Source organism: Cervus elaphus, chromosome 32 (genome assembly GCF_910594005.1).
Source record: "Cervus elaphus chromosome 32, mCerEla1.1, whole genome shotgun sequence".
In the NCBI taxonomy this organism is placed as follows: Eukaryota; Metazoa; Chordata; class Mammalia; order Artiodactyla; family Cervidae; genus Cervus; species Cervus elaphus.
Window position 1 is genome coordinate 17,785,379 of NC_057846.1, and position 19,051 is coordinate 17,804,429.

General features: G+C 35.7%; 1 long non-coding RNA gene across 1 annotated transcript in view; it reads right to left on the reverse strand.

The window, feature by feature from the left end:
• The window catches only part of LOC122687926, a 139,986-nt gene extending 134,422 nt beyond the window's left edge, over positions 1-5,564 (reverse strand). The window contains exon 1 of the long non-coding RNA XR_006339271.1: positions 5,501-5,564. This is a non-coding gene — a long non-coding RNA (uncharacterized LOC122687926). The remainder of the gene's footprint in view (positions 1-5,500) is intronic.
• Between the last annotated feature and the right edge of the window lie 13,487 nt (positions 5,565-19,051).

Below are 19,051 nucleotides of genomic sequence, written 5' to 3' on the forward strand. Positions count from 1 at the left end.
CGGTCCCTAGCTGCTGAGAGTAGTCCCAGGTCAACAGTGTGCAGAAAAGTAGAAGCTCCATTTCTCCACGTGCAAGGAGCTGAATTCTGGCAATAACCAGTTGGCTGCAAGAGAACTCAGATGAGAGAGCAGCCTTGGCTGACATCTTGATTTCAGCGTAATGAGACTCTCAGCAAAAGACCAAATTATCTCCCTAATCCCAGAGAAATGGTGAGATGATAAACTTTGTTTCAAGGAACAAAATTTGTAGTGAAGCAATAGAAAACTAATCTAGACTATAAAGAAAAGGATTTAGAGACATATTAGATTTGTAAACATATTTTTAAGAAAAATAAAGAAAACTTGAAGCATAAGGTATCTTGTGGGAAGTTTCCTACCATTTGTAGGAATATCCCAAGCTAGAAGTACTAAATCTTAGTCACTGTCCATTAACTTCACAAATCATAAAGGTTTTTAAGTGAAAGATTAAATCTGAATATCTATTACGCATCATTTAGGCCGAAAAATTGTTCTTATATGCACTGACCAACCTCTATTATTTGTTATTTATATATTTAATCTATTTGCATGACTAACACAGAACAAATGAACTAAATCTGGAGTATTGTCCATGATATAGTTGATTTGAATTTTTAAATATATAGTTATAAATATAATTAAGTCTTTTTTCTACAATCACAACCTCATCTTGGTCAAAGTATGAGATAGAAAATCAGTTGAAACTTTAAGCATCCACCAACCCTGAGATCTTCAAATTTATAAGTAGTGCTGAAATATATCTGACCATTACATAAATCTTCATTTAAAAAAACAACTTTTTTAAAGATACTGTGGTACCGCCCCACTCCCAGTGATATGAATTAAGCTCATTAAGAGTTAAGATTTATAGTTTCATCTTTCATGAGCCAGGTGAATACTAATCCTGTAAAACAGGAAATAACCTGTAATGTTTAGTTTTCTGGGTCAACTTACTAGAGGATTACTCAGTCAAACATAACTCAGTCATACATTTCATGGTATTGCTTTAAAGATATTCTAGATGATTAAGGTCCATAATGCATCGACATTAAGTAAAGGAGGTTATCCTAGATAATCTGGGTAGACATGATTCAAATATTTTAAAAGTAAGAGCAAAATTGAGACTTCCCTGAAAAAGAATGTGCCTACAAACTGCAGCTTCAGCTATTTCCTAAGCGTTCTAGGCTGCTCTTCCTGAAGACCTGTCCTGTCAATTTCAGAATTGCTTAGCTAGACCAAACAATTTTGCAACTCAATTCCTTGCAGTAAGTCTTATAATCTGTATATTGTACTAGTTCTGTTTTGCTGGCCAGCCCCTTCTCTGACTTGCAAACTTATAATGACAAAGAAAACTCTCATGGATATAAAATCATTTTGGTGGATGTTTTTATTTATTTCAATAATCATCAAGGACATAATATTTAAACAAGTAAACAAATATCCTAGCAGGCAAACATAACTACCATGGAGCAACTGAAAATTAAAATTAGCAGCCTCAACAACCCACGATGGATTTCATGAAAGAAAAATTACCATGATATCCATATATCTTCATATTAAGTGTTCAAAATGCATGTTGCTTAATAAATGTTCTACATGTATATAATTATCACTGAATTGATTTTCAGTGTGAATTACTCACATATTATGCAAAACAAAAAAAGCAAGAAAAGCTAAGGAGAAGAGGGGCTTCTCAGATAGTATGTGCTCTTTTATGAAGGCAAGCTTTAAATGGTATTGAGGTCACATCACCAAGGATTCAATCATTCCTGACAATTCTTTCAACAGCAAGGATTATGGACTGACATCTCATTACTGGAGAACTGAAACATGAATAATTTGTCCTACACTGATGACCAGGAGATACTGAAAGTCATACAGTTATGAGGTATGAGAATAAACTCTAAATATAAAAGAATAATAATGGAAAAGACATTAAATATTCCAAGATATTTAAGAAAGCCTTATAATTATATATTCTTTTTATTATAAAAGACTTGCAGTTATTGGGTACTAATCTTGTTTAAACAACACAATTAAAAAAAATTATATTCCCCTAATTCTCAAAACTCCTGAGAATTTAAATGGCAAAAAATAGAACAGAATAAAAATTAATATTTATTTTAAAATTAAAGAGAGATTGTACAATGCTTCCTGGGGTAGAAGATATACATCTTCTTCTTTGTTGTATAATATGGGTTGAAAATAAAAATGCAGAACAATTGCATATTAAATGAAAGGAGGAAATTTGAACACAACATCAGAAGAAGTATGTCAAAAGAAAGTGTGAACATTGTGCTTATTTTATAAATAATATTTTTAAAGGAAACACTGCCTTCTAAGTATATATAACACTATTCATATTTAAAGTATAACAATATACAAAATAAATTTTATGATGAATTTAGAGCAGTTACTAGAAGGGACCAATATTTTAATTCAATAAGTTTACTGATATAGACTCTATAGATGTATCTGCTCACATTCTATAAGGACAAAGATGGAGCAGGACTGGTGTTAAGGACTGAATGCTTGCATTCCTTCCCAGTTCATCTGCTCAAACTCTAACCCTCTATGTAACCCCCCGGGTATTCAAGATTGTGGAGTAGAAGGGCCTGTGCTCGTCCTCTCCTGTCAGAACACCAAAATCATAACTAGCTGTTCAAAAACCATTAATAGGAGGATGTTGGAGCTCAACCGAAAAAAGATAGCCCAAGTCTAAGGACAAAGGAGAAGCTGCAATGAGATGGTAGGAGGGGCGCAATCATGCATGATAAAGTCAAATCCCATACTCATCTGGTGTATGATCCACAAACTGGAGAACAATAATACCAAACGAACTTCTCACACTTTGTGAAGGTTCTAGGTTCAACATCAGACTTCCAAGTGCAATAGTATTGGGAAATAGGCTCTGGGAGGGTTTCAGTTCACTTCACTTCAGTCACTCAGTCGTGTCTGACTCTTTGCGACCCCATGAATCGCAGTACGCCAGGCCTCCCTGTCCATCACCAACTCCTGGAGTCTGCTCAAACTCATGTCCATCGAGTCGGTGATGCCATCCAACCATCTCATCCTCTGCCGTCCCCTTCTCCTCCTGCCCCCAATCTTTCCCAGCATCAGGGTCTTTTCAAATGAGCCAGCTCTTCACATGAGGTGGCCAAAGTATTGGAGTTTCAGCTTCAGCATCAGTCCTTCCAATGAACACCCAGGACTGATCTCCTTTAGGATGGACTGGTTGGATCTCCTTGCAGTCCAACAGACTCTCAAGAGTCTTCTCCAACACCATAGTTCAAAAGCATCAATTTTTTGGCGCTTAGCTTTCCTCACAGTCCAACTCGCACATCCATACATGACCACTGGAAAAACCACAGCCTTGACCAGACAGACCTTTGTTGGCAAAGTAATGTCTCTGCTTTTTAATATGCTGTCTAGGTTGGTCATAACTTTCCTTCCAAGGAGTAAGTGACTTTTAATTTCATGGCTGCAGTCACCATCTGCAGTGATTTTGGAGGGCCCCCCCCCCCAAAAAAATTAAGTCTGACACTGTTTCCACTGTTTCTCCATCTATTCACCATGACGTGATGGGACCAGATGCCATGATCTTAGTTTTCTGAATGTTAAGCTTTAAGCCAACTTTTTCACTCTCCTCTTTCACTTTCATCAAGAGGCTTTTTAGTTCCTCTTCACTTTCTGCCATAAGGGTGGTGTCATACGCATATCTGAGGTTATTGGTATTTCTCCCGGCAATAGTGATTCCAGCTTGTGCTTCCTCCAGCCCAGCATTTCTCATGACTTACTCTGCATATAAGTTAAATAAGCAGGGTGACAACATATAGCCTTGAGGTACTCCTTTTCCTATTTGGAACCAGTGTGTTGTTCCATGTCCAGTTCTAACTGTTGCTTCCTGACCTGCATACAGGTTTCTCAACGGAGGGTTTAGATAAGGTTATATGGGTGGGGGTTCTCATGATAATACTGGAAATGGCAATCACTCTAAGCCTCTGCTTGCAATGCAGGAGACCCAGGTTTAATCCCTGGGTCAGGAAGATCTCCTGTAGGAGGGAATGTCAACCCACTCCAGCATTCTTGCCTGGATAATTCCATGGAAAAAGGAACCTAGCTGTCTACAGTCCATGGGGTTGCAAAGAGTCCGACATGACTGAGCAACTAACACTTTCATTTTCCAGTATTCTTGCCTGGAAACATCCTGTGGACAGAGGAGCCTGGTGGGCTACAGTTCATGGGGATCTAGAGTCAGATCTGACCGAGCAACCGAGCACTGTTGCAAGCAGAGACTAGAGGACTCGCTCCCCCTCTTTCTGCCATGTGAGGACACAGCAGGAAATGGTCACTTGCTGACCAAGGCACCATCAGACACCAAATATGCCAGCATCTTAATCTCAGACCTCTCAACTTCCAGAGTTGTGAAAAATAAACATTTGCCGCTTAAACTCCAGTGCACATCATTCTGCTATAGCAGTCCAAACTAAGACAGCAGGCGTCATAGATGTTTAAGCATGTTTAAGCATTCAGTGTTGTGGAGAAAACTAGCCAGCGCCATAGGGCTGATTGGATACTTCATCCAAACTACAGCATTGCTATCAGTGAGGAAAAATCTCACTTGCCCAAGAATTAAGGATAAATATTCTTCATCTCAGTAAATGAATTAAAAACCTTTGAGTTACTGAAAATGTGTTTGATTATTAAAAAACAGCATTAGAAAATTACTGGCTATGCATATATATATTTAAACATATATATTTAATAATATTATAATTTTAAAAAGTAGCAAAGGATTTTCCTAATTTTACTTTCCCCAAATATTTTCAGACTTTGCTCACTGTATGTAACATCATATAATGTCTTATTCTGAATATTTATCTGAAATTAAATAGTGTCTTCAAATATCACAGAATGTCACATGGTCAGAGAGTTGATCATTTAAAAGTATATTTATTTGTTTTTAGCAGAAAGCAAAAGAAAGTCAATTTCTATACTACCAAAATTAAAATTTTTGTTATTGATTTATTTATTCTTATATCTTCTCTTTTGCTGGTATATTAAGTCACAAATAAGAGATATTTATATTCGTAAAGACATATGTAAGGGTATAGACTTTTGAATGCAGTTTGAATAAATATATGTTTTGATATTGATACAAAGGAAACATCACTGTCTTGATTTTCAATAATTCATTAGTATTTTAGAACATCACACACACATTCCCCATGTATACTCAATATTAAGATCACGTGATTACTATAAGAAAATCATAGTTAATGTGACTTAAAATGCAAGAAGCACAATTGATTAAATTTTACAGTAAGAAATCAACAGAACAAAAAAAAACAGTGTTCTAATTTAAACAAAAGTATAAAAGCTTCTGAAAGGAAAGGAAATTTTCTATGAAGAATTAAAATCATCAAACTAAAGCAGCATGTAATGCAACCTCCCTCAGATCTTCCTTGAGTGGACTGATTACCTGAAGCCTCATTTGAACGAGAGCGGTGGAGACACCTTTGTACACAGAGCTGACCTGCCTCTCCTCTGCAGAACTCCTCCAAGCACATTGTCAGAGCTGGTGACCTTCAAAAGCAGCATGACCAAAAGGGACTGGAGGGATGAGGTCATCCACATTTTTCTGTGCCCTGAGTGCACTGCAGTAATTTTAAAGCTGATACCTATCTTTAATGAGCTCGGAATTTTAAACTTTAAAAATTCCTGATTATACTGTTTTTAATGGTGATAATTCCATATCACGTTGTTACCTAGCTTCTCTGAGAAAAGTCACTGTTAAGGGACAGTTAAGTTTTTTGTCTTCGAATTAAATGAATCAGAAAATGAACAGACTTTTCTCACCTAAGATTTATCTCTGAAACACCATTTATTTGGACCCGCGTCTTGGGGTAACTTCAAGCTAGCGCCTCAAAATTTTGAGAGACATTGCTTTAAGAGTTCTTTTTCTTTTTCTCCATTCCATCTTCCTCAAGATATGGTGTTATGAAATTTATATTCATGCTTAAGACTATATCCAATTTCAGATTCATATCTATAGCATAAATGAAACTACAAATATTAAATCATTTGACAAAAAATATGCATTGCACTTCTCCCATCTCGCTTTCAAATTATAAACATTCCTTCTCCCTTTAACTGAGTCTTCCATACATACTGTTAAATTTCCTACTTTCTCCTTTATAACTCACTTTCTCCTAAAGCTCTGTCTTGGAAAACACCAGTGAATTCCCATTCACCATATGTGATGGTTTCTCTTAATCCATATTCATTGAGATCTCTGCATAATTTGACAGTCTCTTGAAAGGTTCATTTTACAAATGAATTTTCCAAGGTAACTAGAGTGTTTTATGAGATGCTTAGTTAAAAAAAAAAAAATCTCTGGTGATCAAATTAGCATGGGTTAGGATGAACAAAATTAAATAGTTCTTTCCCCTGAGATTTCTTAGAATCTTTCATTTAGTAATGTGCCTTGCCAGCTTCCAGAAGGAAAACTATTGCATTTGCATTCTTTATATTAGTTTGATCATGTAACCTGTTCTTAAAACTCTTAGAAGTGATGTTTTGCATCAAATGCTTTAGTTCAGTTTAGTCGCTCAGTCCGTGGACTGCAGCATGCCAGGCTTCACTACCCTTCACCATCTCCTGGAGTTTGCCCAAACTCATGTCCATTGAATCATTGATGCCATTCAACCATCTTATCCTCTGTCATCCCCTTCTCCTCCTGCCTTCAATCTTTCCCAGCATCAGGGTCTTTTCCACTGAGTCAGTTCTTTGCCTTAGATGGCCAAAGTATTGGAGCTTCAGCATCAGTTCTTCCAACGAATATTCATGAAGCTACAATACTCTGGGTATATGATGAGAAGACCTGATTCATTGGAAATATTTTTAAGTAATTTCAAATTTAAAAGTAGAGAAATGAGAGAGTAAATATTTACCACATTAATTTTCAGCCAAACTTCTTAGTCTTGCATTTACAAAAAAATGAAATACTGAACAGAAACCAATAATCATTTTCTCCCATCTAGTTCCCTTCCTGAATTATATAAGTAAGGTTGTTGTCCTTTTTTATAATGGAAACTTTATAATTGCACTATTTTTATGTAAACATATAACAAAAAAATTAGCCTTTATAACTTTTTGTCTGACTTAACTTACTTCAGTTATATATGCCAGCCTATATGATCTACTTTATTTATTTTAATTGCTCTATAGCTTTGGATTTACTGAGGTTTTCTGATCCACTCTTTGAATGATAACTACTTGGAATGTTTGCCAATTTTTTCTATTAGAATCTCCCATCCACTTTTTTTTTTTTTTTGACCATGCCACATAAAGATGAGGGAATCTTAGTTCCTTGACAGATGATTGAACCCACGCCCCCTGCAGTGGAAGCATGGAATCTTAAGCACTGGACCACTAGGGAAGTCCCCCACCACTTTTTATGCTTTCACTCTCACCCTGGACCTTTTAACATTGTGATGTCTTTTGTCTCTTCCCAAATTTGAAGAAGGTATCTTATATTTAATCCCTGTGATACATTAGTATCCTATTGTTTAATACAGTAGACATATATTTAGATTATGCATCTCTGTGTTCTGTCCTGCATATGAGACATCCTATATGAGAGCACCTTCCTTCTGCCTAAAATTCATTCTGCTCTTTCCATTTTTTTTGTTTGATTAAAAAACATTCTGTTTGTAGAATTCTACCTCAGCAAGTCTCCCATTTCTCTTTTACATACTGCCAGCCAACACGAGCTATTATCCTCTGATCTGCTTCCTTTCAATCTTGATATTGCAAAATCAGATACCAACCTCACTACTGCTCTTTTAAATTATCTTTCTCCCTTGACTGATTCTAAGGCTTCTCTCTCCTTTCCATCTAGCAGCGTTTTTCAGCTTCACCATGTTCTGCCTACTGTGAATATTCTTTTATTATTTTTAAATAATAATATTTATTATTATTACATACTTGTGATATAATTGGCATGCAGTGAAGTGGAACTTTGATGTGGTTTAACAAATGCCTATACTTGTGAAACTATAAGCACTATATGAGTAATGAACATTTATTAATAGATCATCATCAAAGTCTCCCCTACCCCTGTCTCCCCATCCCCTCACATGCCCAGAAAGTCACTGATTTCTTTTCTATCGTCAGTTTGCATTTTCTAGAATTTTATATAAATGGAATCATGCAGAATGTACTCTCTTTATCTAACATTTTTGTCTCAGTTCATTCTTCTTCATGGCTGAGTAACATTGCTCAACCCTTCATCTGTTGATGAGCATCTGATTTTTCCCCAGTGATTGACTGCTACAAATAAAGCTGCAGTAACTATTGCGGAGCCCCTATACCAAGATCACAGACGTGGAGCCTCGTACCAAGGTCACAGGGCAAAAATCTCCAGAACTGACCAAGCCCCATAGCAACTGTTGCCATGAAATCTGACCTACACTGTCCAGTTCCCTGACTCCTGTATTAGGTAAAATATCCACCCTATAGCATCCTGACCAATCACCTAACGCCACCCTACCAGCAGGAATTTTCTTTGTCTTGAGGCTGTAAAAACTGGCTACTAATCCACGAAAGGGGTCAGCTCCCCTGATCTGTCAGGAGGTCTGCCTGCTGTGTTTGCAGCATCTTCATTATCTCTGCTCTTTGTTCTTAGTAAACTCATTCTGTTCTGAAATACTCTGTGTCTGGCAATTCTTTTTCCACCCACGCACAGACCACAACAATTATGGGCATAGAAGTCTTAACATGTGAGCCTATGTTTTCCTGGGGCTTCCCTAGTCTCAGACAGTACGGAATCTGTCTGCAATGCGGGAGACCTAGGTTTGATCCCTGGAGGAGGGCATAACAACCCACTCCAGTATTCTTGCCTGGAGAATCCCATGGACAGAGGAGACTAGCAGGCTACAGTCCTGGGGGTCACAAAGAGACATGAGGAAGCGACTAACACTTTTCGTACTTTATATTTTCCTGGCATTGTGTATGCACATTAAAATTTGACAAGTACTACCCTGAAACACGTCTGTCTGTCCGTGTGCATACTCTGTGTGCATGGCTTGCACTCACCAAGCTGTCTGTCCATGGAATTTTCCAGGCAAGAACGCTAGACTGGGTTGCCACTTCTTCCTCCAGGGGATCTTCCTAATGCAGGCATTGAACCTGCATCTTCTGCATCTCCTGCTTGGCGAGTGGGTTCTTTACCACAGCACCACCAGGAAAGCCAACCCTGAAGGACAGCAGTCATTAATTTTAGTCTAATCTAAATTCTAGATCCACTTCTGGGCTTGCATTCCATGAACCAATTCTATAACCTTATAATAACCATCTCTCTTCATTTAACCTAGTGTTTGTATATTTTCTGCTTATAAAGAAAAGCATTGAAGATATAATAAACGATCCCCCTCCTTGTTGCTTAAACTAATCTCTATGGATTTTTATTACTTATAATCATAGGAAACGACTAATTCAGTTGCTCAGAAAAAATTTCCTTCATCTCTGCAGCAAAAACCTTTAAGTCTGGACACTATTACTGTAATTATCAGTTATGATGACATATGTTATATATTGGGTTTGACTTAACAATCATCTGTGAATTAATTATATTCTTTTGAGACAAACTTGTGCATTTCATGTTAATGTGGATTATCCAAAACAAGCTGAGTTTCATTTTCTTGAAGGATCCAGATAAAATTAAAGAGCAGCTTGTCAAAATAACATATTACCAGACAGGGCAGCCATAATTATACATATTCTTATCATGGAAATCCATAGATGGAAAGTTCACTGATATAAGAGAAAAATTAGGTACTCAATCTTGAAATAAAAGAGTAATTAAGAATGGATTATTCTGTAAATTACATATATGACAGATGAGGAGAAATTACAATCTCATAAAGAAAATAAAGTTATTTTGAGTACATGGAATTACCTTTCAATGATTCAAGTAGGAAAAAACTAAAAAATGCACCATGGTACCTGTAGAAATGGGAGCATACTATATTTTTACATAGTAAAATTCTTAGAGCTCTTTAAGAGGTTATTTCTCTGACAGAAAAAAAAAATCAAAGTTAAACAAATTATATAATTCCACATAATATAAACTTATGATACAATTACTGAGTTGCACAAATATTTATGAAGTTGACCTTTATAAGGGCACTAACAAAGAAGCATTGACTACATCCTTTCCATTCTAGTCATGATCATGGTTTAAACTGTTTTTTATACTTTATTCTAGTAAATGCCACTAAGCTGGAGAAAAAAAAAAAGTAAATTTGTAATGTATAATTTTTCTTCTAGGATATATAGGAGCTAACAAGATTGGACATTAATAAAAGACACAGCTCAGTTATTTATAACCTTAAAGAATCTAAGGTTTACATATGTGTGTGTATATATATATATATTCATAATGTGTTAATACAGATATCAGATATAAACATATGACTAGAAATATTTCCAAGCTACATTCTAGAAATCATTCCCCAATTTTGTGTCTGAACATAGATTAATATTCAACTAAAAGAGCCCACATGCTGCAACTGAGACCCCTCAGGCTGCAGTGAAGACGGACTGTCCTACGTGCTGCAACTGAAATCAGACAAAATAAATATGTTTTTTAAAAATGATGACAGTTGGTCTTTTGATTATTAATTGCTAGGTGCTATACACTGCAACGTGTTATGCTTCTAAGGCAAGAGAATTGTCTATTATTTAGACATCATGGTTAATATTATTTTAATAATTACCACTCTAAGATATCCGCAATAATAATGATTCAAATATTTCAAACTTAAACTGATTGAAATTTCAGATGAAATTAGAGAAATAAACCTAATAAGTACCCCTTTGTGGCTTCCTCATTTAAAATTTTATACATATATAAGGAGTATAAACTTTTCTCAGTTCTTTAGAACTTTGTATAAGATTTCCTCAATGCCAAGAGAGTTAATGAAATTTTGGACAGACAGATTAAAGAAATGGCATGACCAACCAAAATTGCCCTTTTAATGATAAATTCCTTCAGCACTGAATTATATGTCCATTCCATAAATCTGATGATCTTAAGGAGACATTCATTTTAAACTTAATTATTTGATAAAATTAGAAATAAAATATTAATATGCATCCCAAAGATATTTCTATTTTATTATATATTTTAAAAATGTTCTCTGTTACCATATACTTGAAGGTAAAATATATTCAAAATCAAAAATGTCCTTTGGAACACAATATTTTAAAGTTCAATAACTACAGTGAAACCTGAATGGCTTCGAGCATTTCCCCAAAATTATTTAATACTTTTCTAGCACAGGACGTGCCTGTAGTATGGATTCTTTCAGAAAAACATTCTTCTCTTTACTCCTTTTAAAAAGTTCAATTCTAATAATATCTGACTAATTATATTTCACCTAATTTCACATATATCTCCATTGGCGAAATTATGAAAAATGTGAAGGAATTTGTATAATTAGAATCCCTAGAATCTTTCATTTAAAAATAATCTCACCATAATAATAATCATTATATGATATAATATCATAAGAATGACTTAGGTGCTAATCATAAAACTTTCAAAACGTAATAAACAATTGTTACAAATTTATGTTATTTTAAATGAAATTCTAAAATCCAATCCTAAACATAAAAGTCAATTTAATTCCTAATTTAAACAGTAGAGAAAGGGCTTAAGTTACACAGTGGGCTAATTTTTAATTATTTAACTTGCTGTAAGTTAAATTGACTTAGACATTTTGAATTACTTTATATTATTAAAACATCTAAATTAGAATTTAAGAGCAAAAGCCTAACTAAACACATAGTTGGAACAGTGCAATTGAACAGAACAGCTTAGGTTCTTTAGGAGGAGAATAAATGACTTGGAAGTCATCAAAATACACATCAGTATTACCTCCCTTTCAAAAGGAGAAGTTTAAATCATAGGAAACTTCAGTTGTACGGTGGTCTATTTGAAGACATTCTGAGGTGAGGAAGGAAGAGTTCCTGCCTTAACTGCATAGGGTATATCAACTAGAATTGCTGCTGCTGCTATTACCTATGAGGATGCAAATTATTACCTATGAGGATGCAAATTACACACGAGGTGACTCTGCGGCAGGGTGGGGTGAAAAATTTTGAGCTTCGAAGCAAAACAGAACTGGCTTTAAGATCCGGCACCACACTTTGTCTATTGAGCAGTTTCTGAAATATGTTTAAACTGTCTTAGATTTCACTATGCGCGGAGGAGAGGGGCGATCCCTTCTTTGGAGGGCTTTTGTAAAAATCACAAGTAATGTAATGCTCCCAGCAATCACGCAGGTTAGTGAGGGGAAGTCAGTATTCCACAAACTGTACCTCGGAGGACTGTAGATTTGGGAAGAATCAAGAAAACTCTTGGGGAAAATTTGTTTTTTAGAAGCATCTTCTTGACTGATAGCTTGTTAGAGAAGCAGTGGGCATTTCTTGTGTGAAGACCAGGGCAAGCCACCGATGTGCCATAAGCAAGGTGGGCAGAGGGCTGGAATAATGAGGGGATATGGAAGGTGTGTATAAAGGGGAGCGAAGCACATAGTGAAGCTGGCTCCTTCCATGTCCCTTTCCCTTTGTTTCCGTACATCTCTCACCTGGGGCGCTGCTCTAGCAGCCTAGCTCTTCTTTGCACCCTTGGCTTCCTTCCAATGTATTTTCAACACAGAAGCTAGAGCATTACTGTTAAAGTTAAAATCAGAAGCCAGCTAGGAAAAGACAAATACTGCATGATCTCACTTGTATATAGGATCTAAAAAAAGAACTCAAACTCCTAAGAGCAGAAGTAGAAAGGGGGCTGTCAAGGAGTAGTGTGGGGAAATGGGATGTGGCCCCAAGGATACAAAGTTTCAGGTATGCAGGATGAAGAAGTTCTGGAAATCTAAGGCACACGTCCTGGTTAACTATAGCCAATACTGTAATGGATACCCGAAGTTTGCTAAGAGAGTTGATCTTAAGTGGTCTCACCACACACGAACTGTGTGAGGTGATGGATCCATTAATGACCTTGATTGTGGGGATCATTTCACAATATATGGTGCTGTGCTTAGTCCTGGACTAAGTCCAACTCTTTGCGACCCCATGGACTATAGCTGCCTGGCTCCTCTGTCCATGGGGATTCTCCACGCAAGAATCTGGAGTGGGTTGCCATGCCCTCCTCCAGGGATCTTCCCAACCCAGGTCTCCTGCATTGTGGGCAGATTCCTTATCGTCTGAGCCTCCAGGGGAGCTCACAGTATATTATGTATATCAAAATGTCATGTGTACATCTTAAACGTGTATAACTTTTGTCAATTATACTTCAGTAAAGCTAGAAAAATAGGTCTAATTCAGCAGGCCACTTTCCTGTTTAACTGCCCCCTCGCAGCTTCTCCTATTGTTCAGAGTAAACACCAGATTCCCTACAATGATCCGAACAGGCCTCAGGGGATGTGAAACCCTGATTAGCTGACTTTATTCCTATGCCCTACATTGCTCCAGCCTCTGGTTCTATTTGTTTTTCTTGAACTTGCTAACCACATTTCCTTCACAGTGTCTCCGTTCCTGACCTTAGTTTGCCTAGAAGTCTCTACTCCCAATAAACACATGGTTAACTCAGTCAATTCCCTTACGTTGTCATTTAAAGAAAGTGAGCTTCCCCCCGCCCAGTTTATAATATAAAGACTGCTAGGAACCAGGTTCCTCTTGCCTGAGAGACAGGAGCCAAACCCTGAGATGCCGACGTCTTCAGCAAACAGGGCTTATTCACACGCAGCAGAGCAAGGAGACCGAAGAACACATCTCGTTCTTGTCTACATAGTCTACGTTGGTCTACATCTCGAGTCCACCCACAGGAGACAAGGGGCTCAGGGTATTTGGGGGATAAGGAATAAGAAGCAGAAGGTCCAGGGCACAGGGAACGTGGGACGGCAGGGCAAAGTGGCTGAAGCAGGTGTGGGTATCCTGGTTCTGCGCAGGTGTAACTGAGCTACAGTCTTCAGCTCATTCAAAAGGTCACCAAGGGGACACGGGCACGTGCCCAGCTGGAGGGTCGGGGCCCTGCCCCTTTAATCAGCTCAGCTCCAACTAGACACAGCTGAGTCCAAGTTTCTAGAAACAACTCAGGCAAGCATCTTATTCAGTCTGGGTGCCACATGGAGGACATGCAAGTCTTAAAGCAACCTTCTCTAGTGAAGCAGGTGAAGTGAATTTGACTCATTACCCATGGTCTTAAGAGTCCCTTCTTTAACACTTGCTTTCTCCATATTTATTTTGTCTTTAGCATTTATTTCAGTATAAAATACTCATATTTCTCTATGATGTATTCTGTTTATTACCTTCCTCAGCTGTAGAATAGAAGTGTCTCGTTTATTGTAGCACTCAATAAAGAAATATTTTCAAGTGATCAAATGAACGAGCTGTGGGGAAGATAAGTTAAATTTTCTCTGTAAAGAAAAATGACTACAAATTATCTGATGCTGTATCAGGCCCTAAAAATTCATTCTCACTCCTTTCCTCAATTAGTTTATAGAGAACAATATTTAAGTGAGCTTCCAACCTATAGATAACTGAACTTTAAAAATAAAATATAATTATTGCCAGAATCATATGTTGAAGTATTTTGTGCTGCTGGAATGACAAATGGATGCTAAGATGACATGATTCAACTTTGGAAAATAAAATAAAGCTTTCTTTATTTATTTTCCTTCTCTTACAACACATATCATCCACTCTTTCATTTAAGAGAAAGTTAAGATATCCACAGCATTTAAAGATATGAAGAAATACAGCTAATAAAAACAATATATTTTGTTTAATAATATAATAACACTAGTTACTGGTCAATTGATTTAATCCAAAATTTTTAAGTAAATATTTTAAGTTGTTTGGAATGAATTAAAAAAAAACTATAATTATAAAAAATAACAGAAGTGCAAATGAATAGCATTCTAATTTACATAAAAAATGCAGACAGGTACTTATTATCATCATACTCAGATTCATACCTGCAAATTTAGTTTATACATAGTACATGGCAAATTGGATAAACACATTTATTCATGTTAAAAAAAAAAAAAAAAAGAACAGTGCCAAACACCAAAACAGCCTGTACAAAACTGCTCTGGAAATATCCTGAAGGAAAGGAATAGTTTCTTTTCCATCCCTTTGCATGTGGGCAATGGAGTGACTGAGGAGTCGGGGGTCTATACTGGCAAACCCCACAATGCAGCTAGCTGGCTCACTGATGGTGTGCTGACATCCTAGAAACTTTTATTTATTTTTTTATCTCACAAACTAGGAAAACAGGATTTTTTTTTCACATTAAAAAGCACAGACATATTAAGAAACAGAAATCAAGATCCATACATTTAAAAAATAGATTGAGAGTTCACAGGAATTTTCCAAATGGAATAGAACTAAACTTGACACAAGAAATACTGTTGCATCTTTTCCTCTGAAAGGGAATCCGTTGGAAATACTGAGAGATGCTTATCTAAGAGATTGAAGTATCACTGTTTGAAATTTTCAATATTTTTCAAAATTAGTTTGTAATTAAACAATTATTGGTCAAAATTACTTTATGTGACTAGGCATTACATAAGAAAAAGAGACATTAACAAAATTACATAAATCCTGATCATATGGAAATTACACTCATGTTCTTGTAATCTGGGAATTTTTTTTTAAGAATTAGGCATATTCCAATAAACTACAACATTCATTAATGATGTTATTGAAAATTATTTAGACATATTAATTCATTAACAACATTTAATTATCAAAAATACAAGAAAATGGTTATCTAAAGATAAGGTATTTATGGTTTTAAGAAGGTTAAGATTTTGAGGTATATATCAAAATGCTTCTTAAAAACTGAAAACTTAAAAAAAATCCAAAAGAATAAAAGTAGAAATTAAGACAATGTTTATAGAGGAATACATCAAGAATATGAAACACAACGAAAACTTGGTTAAGAACAAGGTTCTCAGGGGTATACATCGTTAACTACATGGTAATGGCAACTCACAATATTCTTGCCTGGAAAATCCCATGGACAGAGGAGCCTGCTGGGCTACAGTCCAGAGAGTTGCAAAGACTCAGAAACGACTGAGCAACTACACACACATGCATGCACAAACTTCGGGTTAACACTATTTTATTCAATATGTAAATATATATGCAAGCTGAGGATAGATAGGAGAATGACATATTTTTCACTTTTTTTGTATCATAACAATTTAAGGACATTCTATTGCAGTATAGAAAAATTAACAGTAAGTGGAAGGTAAAAATCATATAAAAATGATGGCTATATTGCTCCAATTTTAAACACTAAGCAATTAATATATTCTGTATTATTATTTTACTTATGGAGGAACTATTATATTGTGAAAAGATAGGAAAGAATTTTTCCATAAGAAAAATAATTCTCAATTTTAACAGTTTCATTTCTTTTTACACTGAGATAATGAGCCAATGTTTATATGGAATAAGAGTGGGCAGGGTTATATAAACTTGCTATAAACAAGAAAAAAAAGCAATTTAAAAGAAACAGTATTAAAACCCAGAGAATAGGTTTGATCTTCTTCTAGAAATTAGAAAATCTGAATGGAAATGTAAATAACACCCAACTTTAATATTTCACTTCTATTAAAAAATGATAGGAACTTTTAGAATTGTATTTACTTTCTTCATTTTAACCACCATCCTCCCCCCATAAGAATTAACAAAGGTACAAACAGTGAGTTATACTACAAAAGTAACATAAAGTCACATATAGAAAAAAAGAACAAGTGAGAATAAGATTTAGATTGTGCACAAATTTAAATTATCTACTTCTGGATAAAACTCTCCTGCTATGATTCATTCCTACATGGAGTTACTAGAAATTATGTTCCACTCCTTCTTTTAATTAATTAAATAAATAAATATAATATGTAAATATATATATGTGATATTACATATGTGATAGCTATAATGGTATATGCTTTCATTATACATTGTCATATTTTTAAAAATTCAGAGAAAGTATCTTTACAAACCTCCCTTATAATAAAACTTTTCTCAATTATCATCATGTCTATATTCAAGCAAGTTAGGAGAGAAATATTTCAAGAAATGAAACAGTCATTCAATATTGCTCAGGGTTCTTACAAATAATAGAATCCATCTGGCAACTTAATTCTAAAAAATCATTAAAAAAAAACAGTAGGCTTAACTTCACAGAATCAAAAGCAGAAAACACTTCACAAGAATCATGATAAAACTAACATTGGGGTGCTTTTTTCTTTCTCATATGTAAGTAAGTAAAATACAGTATCTCTTAAAGTCTCTTTTATTCATGCTGTTCATAGCCAGTTCAAAAGCTCTTGAAAGTGCATTTGATTGGACAAACAGCAGTTATTTGCCTACATTTTCGCTACAAAGAATACTGGGAGACTAAATTTCCACGATTCCATTTTGGGAAGCCTGGATTTTAGGTAATAACAATGGCAGATATCCACTACAATCTATCCATTGTCTCACCAATATGAGTGAGTCCAGTGTTGTCCAGCTTGAATTCAGGGACCTCTGGGTGATGCCTGTCATTCTCTTATGTAGATACCACATTTATATTCTCTTCTGAAATTCAAAGTTAAATAGCATCAACACGACATGTTGATTTAGCAAAGTTATGAGAATGGAGAACAAGGAAGGAAAAGTAACTCATCCATAAACAAATGCACATTACATCAAGGAAGAAAGGAAGTTTGGTGATCTTCGTTCTTATTTATGAAGTTGCTTACAGAGAATTACCAATGTTAATAACTACCTAAATCAGGTTCCTTTCTACCCAGCAGGAATCTCAGTTTTTTGTTTGTTGTGTGAATTGTCAGGGTGAACAGGACCTTCAAGCTGAAAGAATCTGTTCCTCAGTGGCCCTAAAAGTAGAATTTACTTTAGCCTTTATTTTTTTCTGCTTTAATCATGGAAATAATCACAATTTTCTCAAATATACTTTTCCTTTGAAGGTGAGCAACTATATTACCCCTCATCACTAAAATTAGCCACAAGAGACAATACATAACTACCTTTTTTTGCCTCAATAAGTGGTTTGAGAAACCTTAGATGGTCAGATTATTTCTGAATCGATGCCAGTATTGCTGGAATTTCTTTCTTAAGTTCTATGATTTTTCAATAAGCCCTTCCTAGGGATAAGAAGCTGGACAAGACTGAAGCACCTTAGCACACACAGACACAGGGATAAGGAAGAAAACCTGTCCAGCATTTTTTAAGGACTGTAATTGCAGAAGGTGGGATCTATATTTACCTCTTCATGTCTGACCTCTTTTACACTCTTTAATGGAAGAAAATAACACTTATTTTAATTAGTTCAGAACATATAGCATATCCTATAGTAGATCACAACTGAATTGTCTGGTATTTTATCCCAACTAGTTCCATAGGCATGTGTTCAGTAGACTGTCCAATAATTCTCCAAGGCTAGAAGCTTCTGAGTGATGGAAAGTGTGGTAAGATCTATAACATAAAATGTTTCTTATTCAGAAGCAATGTTGTATGCTATAATGCATTCATAAGTATTAAGTATAAAAATGTTGTCATGGAAAATTTATGCTAGGTAGGGAATAAAATTCCATATGCAGAATAATTGTTTAAATCAGTGTGAATAAATTGCAGCAATCTTCATGATTAGCAGGGGTCTAATTTGAGCAATATGCCTCACCTCAGGGGCTTAATATCAAACTGGGAGTTCAGTGCTGACTGTAGCCAGTTTAGCTCCAGGAAGAGGAGGACCTGGAGGTTGAGTCCATGTGCAGTTTACATTCTCTGTCACTGCGGCCACCACTGTCGGGCCATGAAGTAAGCTTTGGGGTGAATGTCATGCACAGGTAACTCTCATGATTATTACAGTCACCTCCTCATCAGAGTATTCTGATGAGAACTCATTTAGGATATAAGTACTTCAACATTCTAGACTTATTTTAGAGATTTC